Source organism: Dermatophagoides pteronyssinus, unplaced genomic scaffold, assembly GCF_027571235.1.
Source record: "Dermatophagoides pteronyssinus isolate colony J.1.1.1.1 unplaced genomic scaffold, Derpt_VIB-CSIC_2022.12 sq0001, whole genome shotgun sequence".
NCBI lineage: Eukaryota > Metazoa > Arthropoda > Arachnida > Sarcoptiformes > Pyroglyphidae > Dermatophagoides > Dermatophagoides pteronyssinus.
This window is the reverse complement of record NW_027461525.1, coordinates 598,895-607,702: the sequence shown is the minus strand read 5'-3', so window position 1 is coordinate 607,702 and position 8,808 is coordinate 598,895. Positions and strand designations below refer to the sequence as shown.

General features: G+C 28.8%; 1 long non-coding RNA gene across 1 annotated transcript; it reads left to right on the top strand.

Moving 5' to 3' along the window:
• On the top strand, positions 1-938 carry LOC142645036 (uncharacterized). The gene is made up of 3 exons (XR_012846212.1): positions 1-215; positions 351-534; positions 591-938. It is a non-coding gene; the product is annotated as an uncharacterized LOC142645036 (long non-coding RNA).
• Positions 939-8,808: the final 7,870 nt, after the last annotated feature.

Sequence of the window (8,808 nt, the reverse complement as noted above, 5' to 3'; positions counted from 1 at the left end):
TTGAAATGAAATGAAATGAATGGAATGTGTCGAAGAGAAAGAAAGAAAAAAGCAACTATCATCATCATCAATGACTGCGAAATAAAAAAATAAAGGTAAAAGACAACAACAACACACATATGTTGCACCTAAGGTCAGGATTGAAAGATTGGAAATTGGAAAAAGAAGAAGAAAATTTTAAATAACAAAAAGACTACCTGCCGATAATGTGAAAAGTAATTTTTATTTTTAAACTTTTTCCATTTTCATTTTCATTCATTGAATGTCTCTATGGTCTTTTTTTCTTTCTTTTTGTCCCTCTTTCATTTAGGTCTTCTGGTATTTTTTTATTTCTACCTTTTATTCAGTAGCTTGCGGCATTGAAGAGGCAGATTTTTTTTTCTGTTGCTGTTGGCCGACGATAACGATCGTCAACGAGATGGCCCTGTGGACACAAGCCGTAACCACATCATCATCATCATGATTATTACCTTAGTCAACCCGATTTTCATCCATAAAATGAAGATCGAAAATCCTCCCATATAAAAAAAGCCGGTAAATAGAAACAAAAAAGTGAAAAAAGACAATAAAAATATATATTTTTACAAAAGCAGGATCTCAGAGGATTGGCTTCATGGTACTGAACATTGATTTGATTTGATTTTCCAATGATGATGATCATAATCAAAATATTTCATTGAATGCTAAATCAGAGCAAGGAAAAATCTCATTCATTCTGGTGACATCTTTTTGAAAATGTTTTAAAAAAAGAGAAAACAAGAAATGATTTGGTTCAACAATCGCACACACACTGTATTCATGATTCAACTTTTGGTTTGGTATGGTTCAATGATAATAGACAAGTATAGTCGTTGTATACGAAAAACAATGACATCAGACCTAATAACTATAGTGAGAAGAAGAAAAAAAATCAATTGATTTGATTGATTGATCTTGATCTTTTGACCATCGTAATCATCATAGATTCTATGATGATTCGACAAAAAGTCAAAATTTTGATTTTTGACTTTTTTTTCGAAAAAATTATTATCATTTCAAAAACTTGTTGTTGTTGTTGTCAATTGGACGGACAATCAAAACAGATCAGAAATTTTTTTCCAATTTTTTATTTTTCATTCAAAAAATAAAATCGAAATATTGCGTGTCACTGGCTAACAAGCGAGCGAAACATTCCCAATATATCCTTTTCATTTTGAGAAAATGAAAAACCAATTCGATGACCAATTCATTCAACATCGACAACAACAATAAAAAACAAATTATCAACACGAATATTATTCATTCATAATTTGGAAAATGGAATTTTTTCAACAAAAAAAAACCCGAAGCCGATTGACTGAAATAGTTAATCTTCAATCGGCTTATTAACTTTCCATTTTTATCATCCTTCAAATCATCATCAATGTTTGAAAATCGACTTTTTTTTTACATAACAATAATGATCTTCCGAAAGTCAAATCCGGATTTTCTTCCAAGAAGATGAGAACCGAAAAAAAATTCAACAAACTGATGTCATTCAATGACACAAGGTCATATATTGTGTCAAAAATCATACACGTGACAATGTTTTTCTGTTTGAAAATCTGTATGTTTGTCGATAATGATAGTGATAATAAGCGTTGAATTCACACACTCACAGAGATGATAGTTCATCAGACAATTCATGGGTTGTTTAAATAAATGATAACGAATCATCATCATCTGCCCTATGAATTAACTAAGGAACAATAAGAAAGATTTTGACAACCATAAAACGTTCATTAATCAATCAAAATTATAATTGAAAGTTTTTCGTTTCTCGATTTAGATTAACGGTCGAAAAATGTGAAAAACTGTAACTGCGTGTGTTTTGTTTGATTTTATCTATTTATATACCGGCAGCAGCCGTATTCAATGATTTTTCTGACGAAATTCAATTGAAATCAATTGAAATCTAATCAAATCAAATATAAAGTGATTATAAATGAATGAACAAAAAAGGGGTAATTCCTCTCTTTTGATTTATATTGATATTATTAAATTCAATTTAATTAACTCGTTCAATTTCGTTATAAATGTGTACGATCAAAAAGATAATAATGGTCAAACTTGAATCAATTTGACCAACGACTACTGTTTGCAAGCGTGTGTCTGCATTGTATCCAAATTGATATCACAGACCATGCAGACACACGATCGATTTCGATGAGAATTGATTGAATCCAATTGTGAATCCTAACAATGCAAAACAAAACAACAAAAGAAAATAGAAAGGATTTCAGAATCATTTTCACTGTGTTTTCCCGAGAAACAATGATGATGATGATGATAAAAATCTTGGAAATTCAATTAAAAATAATCCAAATCGATTAATCAGAAATAATCAGGCTCAGCTCAATGCGATTATTCAATTTGATCAAAAATTTCTGATTGAATCAAAGATTTGAATGAAACCAAATCTGTATTTTTCTATGAATTATTCAAATGAAAATTTTCAAATTTTTTTTTCCTTATTGTTTCTTAACGAGGTTATGTTCACTCATTGAATTACCCATCATTGGAAAAAAATGACGCTGATTGGCCACCGTGATGATGATTCCAAACAAAAAAAAAAAAACAACCCGGCTGTCATATTTCATGTCATGTCCTGTTCTGTCATCGTCATATCATAACATCTTCGTATCCGTAACAAGGTACTACTAACCTAATTTCATTTTTTAATTTCATCATTTCATCCTGGCCATATTTACCCAAAAATCATCATCAAAATTTGTTTTTTTTTTTGTTAACATATTTCATGATCAGATTGACGTTAATTGATTTTCATTTTTTTTAATTCCTAAATGAACAAGCAACAATTTTTCTTCTTGATTTTTGTTGTTCATATAAATAACCAAACAGGATCATCATAAACAAGATCAATCAGTCAATCATCAAAAAAATTAGCTTTTTAAAATTCAATTAATTTTTCTTGATCAAATGAATTGCATGTTCATGTTTTAACCCCAGTGAAAATCGATTCAAATCGAATAAACACCTTTAAATCGATATTGAACCTTTTCAAATGAATAATATTCTTTCTTTTTGGCTGAAAAAATCACAGTTTTTTCACAGCTAATCTATCATTCATTAAGGTTAAACCATATAACGAATACAGGTAAAAAAAACAAAGAAACATTATTATCATTTAGAGTGGCACACACACACACAATTACATAATCATTATCATTATAACAACAACGAAAAAAACCATCCATGAATGGATGGGTGATACAAAACAAAAATGAAACCAATTAATCTTAATTTGGTTATTATTATGGATCTTCAGTTGCTTGTTGTTGTTTATGGTAAAGTATGGAAGGCAAAATAAAACAAAAACATTCATATAACCAGAATGTAGCAAAGCTATTAAGTAAGTAATATTAATTAAAACTAATAGGTTTATCTAGCTAGCTAGGGAAAAAACATAACATTTCCATATAGTGTGTTATGGATAGTGCTTTAGTTGGCTGCTTCACTTGTAGAAAATAAAATTGTTGTTGTTGTTGTTGTTGTGGTATGTGTTATGTAATGGGGTAAACAAGTTTGTTTGTTTACCTTGAATTAATCCATAAAAAATAAATGAAATGTTATACAATGTTGTTGTTGTTTTGTTCTTCTAAATTTAAATAATTAATATCATTTGAAAATATGAGAATTTTCGCCTTGAATTAAGGTGTAAAAGATGAAAGATTTTTTCCTGCTTTTTTTCAAATTTTCCAGATCAAATCGTTTCAAAGGAAAAAAATCCATTCAAAGTTGTTGTCGATTATCGATTGTCGTACTGCAAGCAAAAAAACCATTGATAACCAAAACAAAAAGACCATACATAAATTGGGAGAATTGGACAATTGAAAATTTTTCAGCATAAATATTGTGCATGTAAAAAAAAATTTCCATTATTTTTGCATTGAAAAACATTAAATAAATGTGTGTGTGGATGGATGGCCGTAAAATGCTAAAATGGAACCACATTTATTATTTTGTCTGGCCTTTATTTAGCCAAAAAAAAAAATAAAACGACCGGTAATATTTAACACCAACAAAAAATAAATAAAATTCTATGGTTGAATCAAAACAAAACAAAAAAATCCATCAAAAAATTTTCCATTTGACTGGAACAAAAGATACAATGGTGTATGACTCTTCTCTCTTGAAAATCTAGTCTACCGTTATCGTATACCAATATCGCTTTTGTTGTTGACCGGGCCCATAGAGATCCTATTTACCTAGCTTTTTCATTGATTCATTCAGCCATTCGGTCTACTGTTGTTATTGTTGGATCAGTTTATTTATGAGTCTAGTCTCGTCAAATTTGAATGCTGTATTTTTTCGATTACAGTTCTTATTGAAAATCTTTTTGCGTTTTTTCCAGCAACAAATGATAGACTGGAATCGATACAATTACCAAAAAATAGGGCCTCGAAATGATACAATTTTTTTTTGTTTCAGTTAATTCGATACAAATTACAAATCATTATCGGTAATTAGTGAAAATAGTGAAACAAAAAAACACAAAACTAAAGCAGAGACAAACTCTTTCATTTGATTATATCTTTGTGCGATCGAAATTATCATCATCATAATCGTCAAACAGAGATTGAATAGTGATTGTGAACACATTTTGAATGAAGATTATTATATTTAGTAGTTGTAGGGAAAGAAAAGAAGAAAAAACCCATTATAAATAATTATCTTCACATTGTGAAAGACCATATGGACGAGAAAAAATTTTCTTGCCAAAAGGAATCTGAATCGAACGACTAAAACGACGACGACGACAAGACCAGACTAGATTTTTTTTTTTTTTTTTTTTGGTTATTCTAATGAGGAAAATATTTTCATTTTCGTTTTGGCAAAATAATTATTCAGACATTCAATATAATGATAATAATGATCATTGATGTGAAATTCATCAATGAATGTTGGACAAATTATTGCCATTGTTATTGTTGAATCATTGTTGTAATAATCATAATAATCATGTCATTCTTTACTATTATGGTTCGTGTTTTTAACACTATGGTTGGTTAATAACAAGTTTGTTTTTTTTAAAAAATTGAGTATAGAGGGTTGTGGAACATTTGATATTGGGAAAAATAATCGAGAAATGAACCTGGAGGGCATCATTATCATCGAGATGTTCAAAGATCACTCAGATAAACTAATATGTATAGAAGAAGGTCGTGGAAACAAAAAAAAATTTTACAATGTTTAAAAAATTTGTAACAAAAAATGTAAAATCAGAACCAAAAAAATTGAAATAAAAATCAGCGCCATCTATTTTATCGATCGATTAAACAAATTATTTGTGAAAAACAAAATGATTCGTGTTTTTCATCGATTTAAATCCATTGTCATTTCAGCAAACAAAAAAGATGCTTGATACCATGTTTGGCTGTTTCATTTCGAACAATAAGAAGAAATTTTATTGAACAAAAAAATTTTTTTAATCTTAAAAATGGAACATCGATAATAAAATGTCCAAATAAGTTACAAAAGGCCAACAACAACAACAACAACAATCAAAGATTATCATATTTGGTTGATAAATTGACAGAACAACATCATCATTTTTTAGATTTAAAATTTCATCGGGTGGGTGGACGACAAGATGTTTTTTTTGGGCAAATGAATGATCATAATGATCATCATCATTCATTTTTACTTAAAAAAATATGAAATCTTTGAATTTTAAACGAGAAAAACTGAAAAAAAATCAAATCAAATTTTCTATTCTAAATGGATATCATCAATTGATCATTGATAGTGATGGCTGGGTAGGTGGAATGAATGGGGGGTTATTTTTGAATTTTTCCTCCATTAAAAATTGAATTTTCGAAGAAAAAAAAACATTAAAAACCCACTGTTCAAAATTCAATTACAATATGTAAGAAGAAGAAGAAGAAAAAAAAAGTCAAGAAAATGATGATGATAATGATGGTGCCCGGATGATAATCAGATCAGATTTTTGTCTTCTTCTTCTGATCTGATCAAGTTATTCTTCGGGGCAAGATTTATCATCGAATGAATGATACCAGAAAATGCCAGAAAATGGACCATTTAATATGAGAAAAAAAGCACAAGGCAATAAATTGGAATCCAGAAAAATAATAATAAAATTTTCCTGTTCATTCCTATGTCATTGACTTTGACTTCTTCTTCTTCATATTTTCCATTCTATGATAAATCTTGTTATCATATATTTTTTTTCAGGCTCCCCCTGTGTTAAAAGTATTATTCATCATCATTGATGATAATGTCGTTATTTATTTCCCTTTTCCCCTTCAAAATCTTCATTATCAAATTTTCGTTATTATAATAGCCCTAAATGATGATGATGATGGAAAATAGAATGACAAAGTTTGAATGTTCTGCACGTTTTTGTTTCTCTCTGGCCATTATATTAGTGTATGGATTCTGGATTCTGGATTCTAGAGTTTCAACCAAAAAACAAGAAGAAAAGAATATTATACCAGAAAAAAATGACGCCCGTTTGAAAATGCATTGTATAATGGCAATGATGGTATCTTAATATTATTATTATTATTATCATTATAAATGTGGTACTCTATACTCCTTAATACCATCATTTTCATTTTATTGATGGCCAATGTTGTTGTTGTTGTTGTTGTTTTTTTCCCCTTTTACTTCTACTTCTTCATAAAAATAAATCAAATAATTAATGCCGATCACGATGAATCATTATCACAAAAGACATTCATTCATTCACAATTCTACGGGTTTCCATTTTTGCTTTTGTTTTATGAGTTTCATCAGTTCAGTTCATCATCATCATCATTTGGGGTCATTCATAGCTTTTTTCTGTACGGAATTTAACATTTTTTTATTTCATTGGATTGTTTTGCCAGCGAAATTCTTTTCATTTTATCAATGAAAAGACAATTAAAACATGAAATGAAAAATGGCTGATCAAATGAATATTCAGTGGAATTTACATTCCTAATCTGACATTATTATTATTAACACTTCATTACTCTAGTTTTAATTTGATTATCGAAAAAAATGGTTACCATATTTAAAATAATAATCGATAGTGACAATCAAATGATGATCATCATTGATTAATATTCGTTGGGGTTAACTTAAAATTCTTAAATTTTCTCAAGAAAAAATTGTGTCAAGTGTGAAACTTGACAACAACAACAACTGCAAAACAGATGAAAATGATGAAAAAAGAAACTTGTGTTAATCAAAAACACTTGACATTTGAAAGATTGTTGTTCATTTGACACACACATATTGACACAATCAGTTTTTTCTTTTCGCAAATTTTCTTTTAATTCAATTTCCAACAAGAAAAAATGTTTATTAAATAAATTAAATTCTTTCGCTTTTTTCTATCCATCACATTGCTACATTGCCATATTGCTACATTGCTGTTTTTTTTTGTTTTCAGTTTCTTTCAGTTGTTGTTGGAATCGTCCATCGAACAACAACAACAACAACAATAATTATTTACTTTATCAATAATAATGATGATGATGATCGTTAAAAAAATCAAAGATTCTTGTCACAATAAACTTGTTAGCAAGAAAGAAAGAATAGCAAAAATTTTCTCTCTGTTTAAATCCAGAAACTTTTTTCTTCTTCTTTCCACCACCACCAACATATTGTGTTTCCAGTGAAAATCAAATTAGATTTTCCAGTTTCATTGTAACATTATACAGACGGGAAAAAGAAGAAAGCAGAAAAGAAAAAAACGTTCCAACAATCAAACGAATAGTTAAAACTTATTGATAATGTTAATGTCACATCAATTAAATAAGTTAAGATAACATTGTTGTTGTTGTTGTTGTCTTTGAATTACAATGATCAAAATTCGTTTGAACAACAACAACAATAAGTTCTGCACAATGTGATTTTTCTAAATCACATTCAAACTTTTTTTTGAAATTCTATTTTGTTTTCAAACGATTCTTATCGTTCCAGTGCAAATACCATGGTCAATTTCATTTGACAATTGATCTTCTTCGATAGAAATTCTTTTTCAAGGAAACAATTCTGTAATAGTAAATCCTTTACTATCTTTGTCATTCTCTCTCTCTCTCTCTCTCTCTTACTTTATTGTCAATATTATCATTATCAATGGATGTATCATTCGCTATGAATTCTTAATTTTCCTTACATGACATTTCATTGTTTCACATTTTGCATTCTTGTTTCTTTACTTCTTGGTCATCCGTAAAAGTTTTTCTTTTCTTTGCTTGTTATCTAATGATACGATAACAACGAGGAAAAAAATCATTCATGTCCATTATTGTAGCATAGATGTTGAACAAACAAACGAAAGAAAAAAATCCATTGTCCACCCGAAAAAAAAACTTGGAAAAAACAGTACTGGTATTTCGACCCAATCTCAGTTAAATTAATTATCATAAATTGTCTTTTCTCAACCGGAAAATGATAAGCTTATGATTTTTTTTCTCTGTTACTGTTTCAATTTTCTTGCTTTCCATGTTTCGGGCGTTACAATTTGTTTTTACCTTTTTGTTTTTGGCTCGAAGAAAAAACAGAAAAAAAACGGTCGCTCCCAATCTAATCATCATCATCAATGAGAGGAGATATTGATTGATTGTTTGATTGTTTCGAATCAACCAAATAAGAAGAAAGAAAGAAACCAAATCATCATTATCATATGATGAATTGAAAAAATATGGAAGGAAAATTTGCTGTTTTTTTATTGGATTCCATCTTGGAAGCATCGCAAATCTTTTACGTGGAAAAAATCAAGAATTATTGGACACCTGCAGATATCATTGATGATGA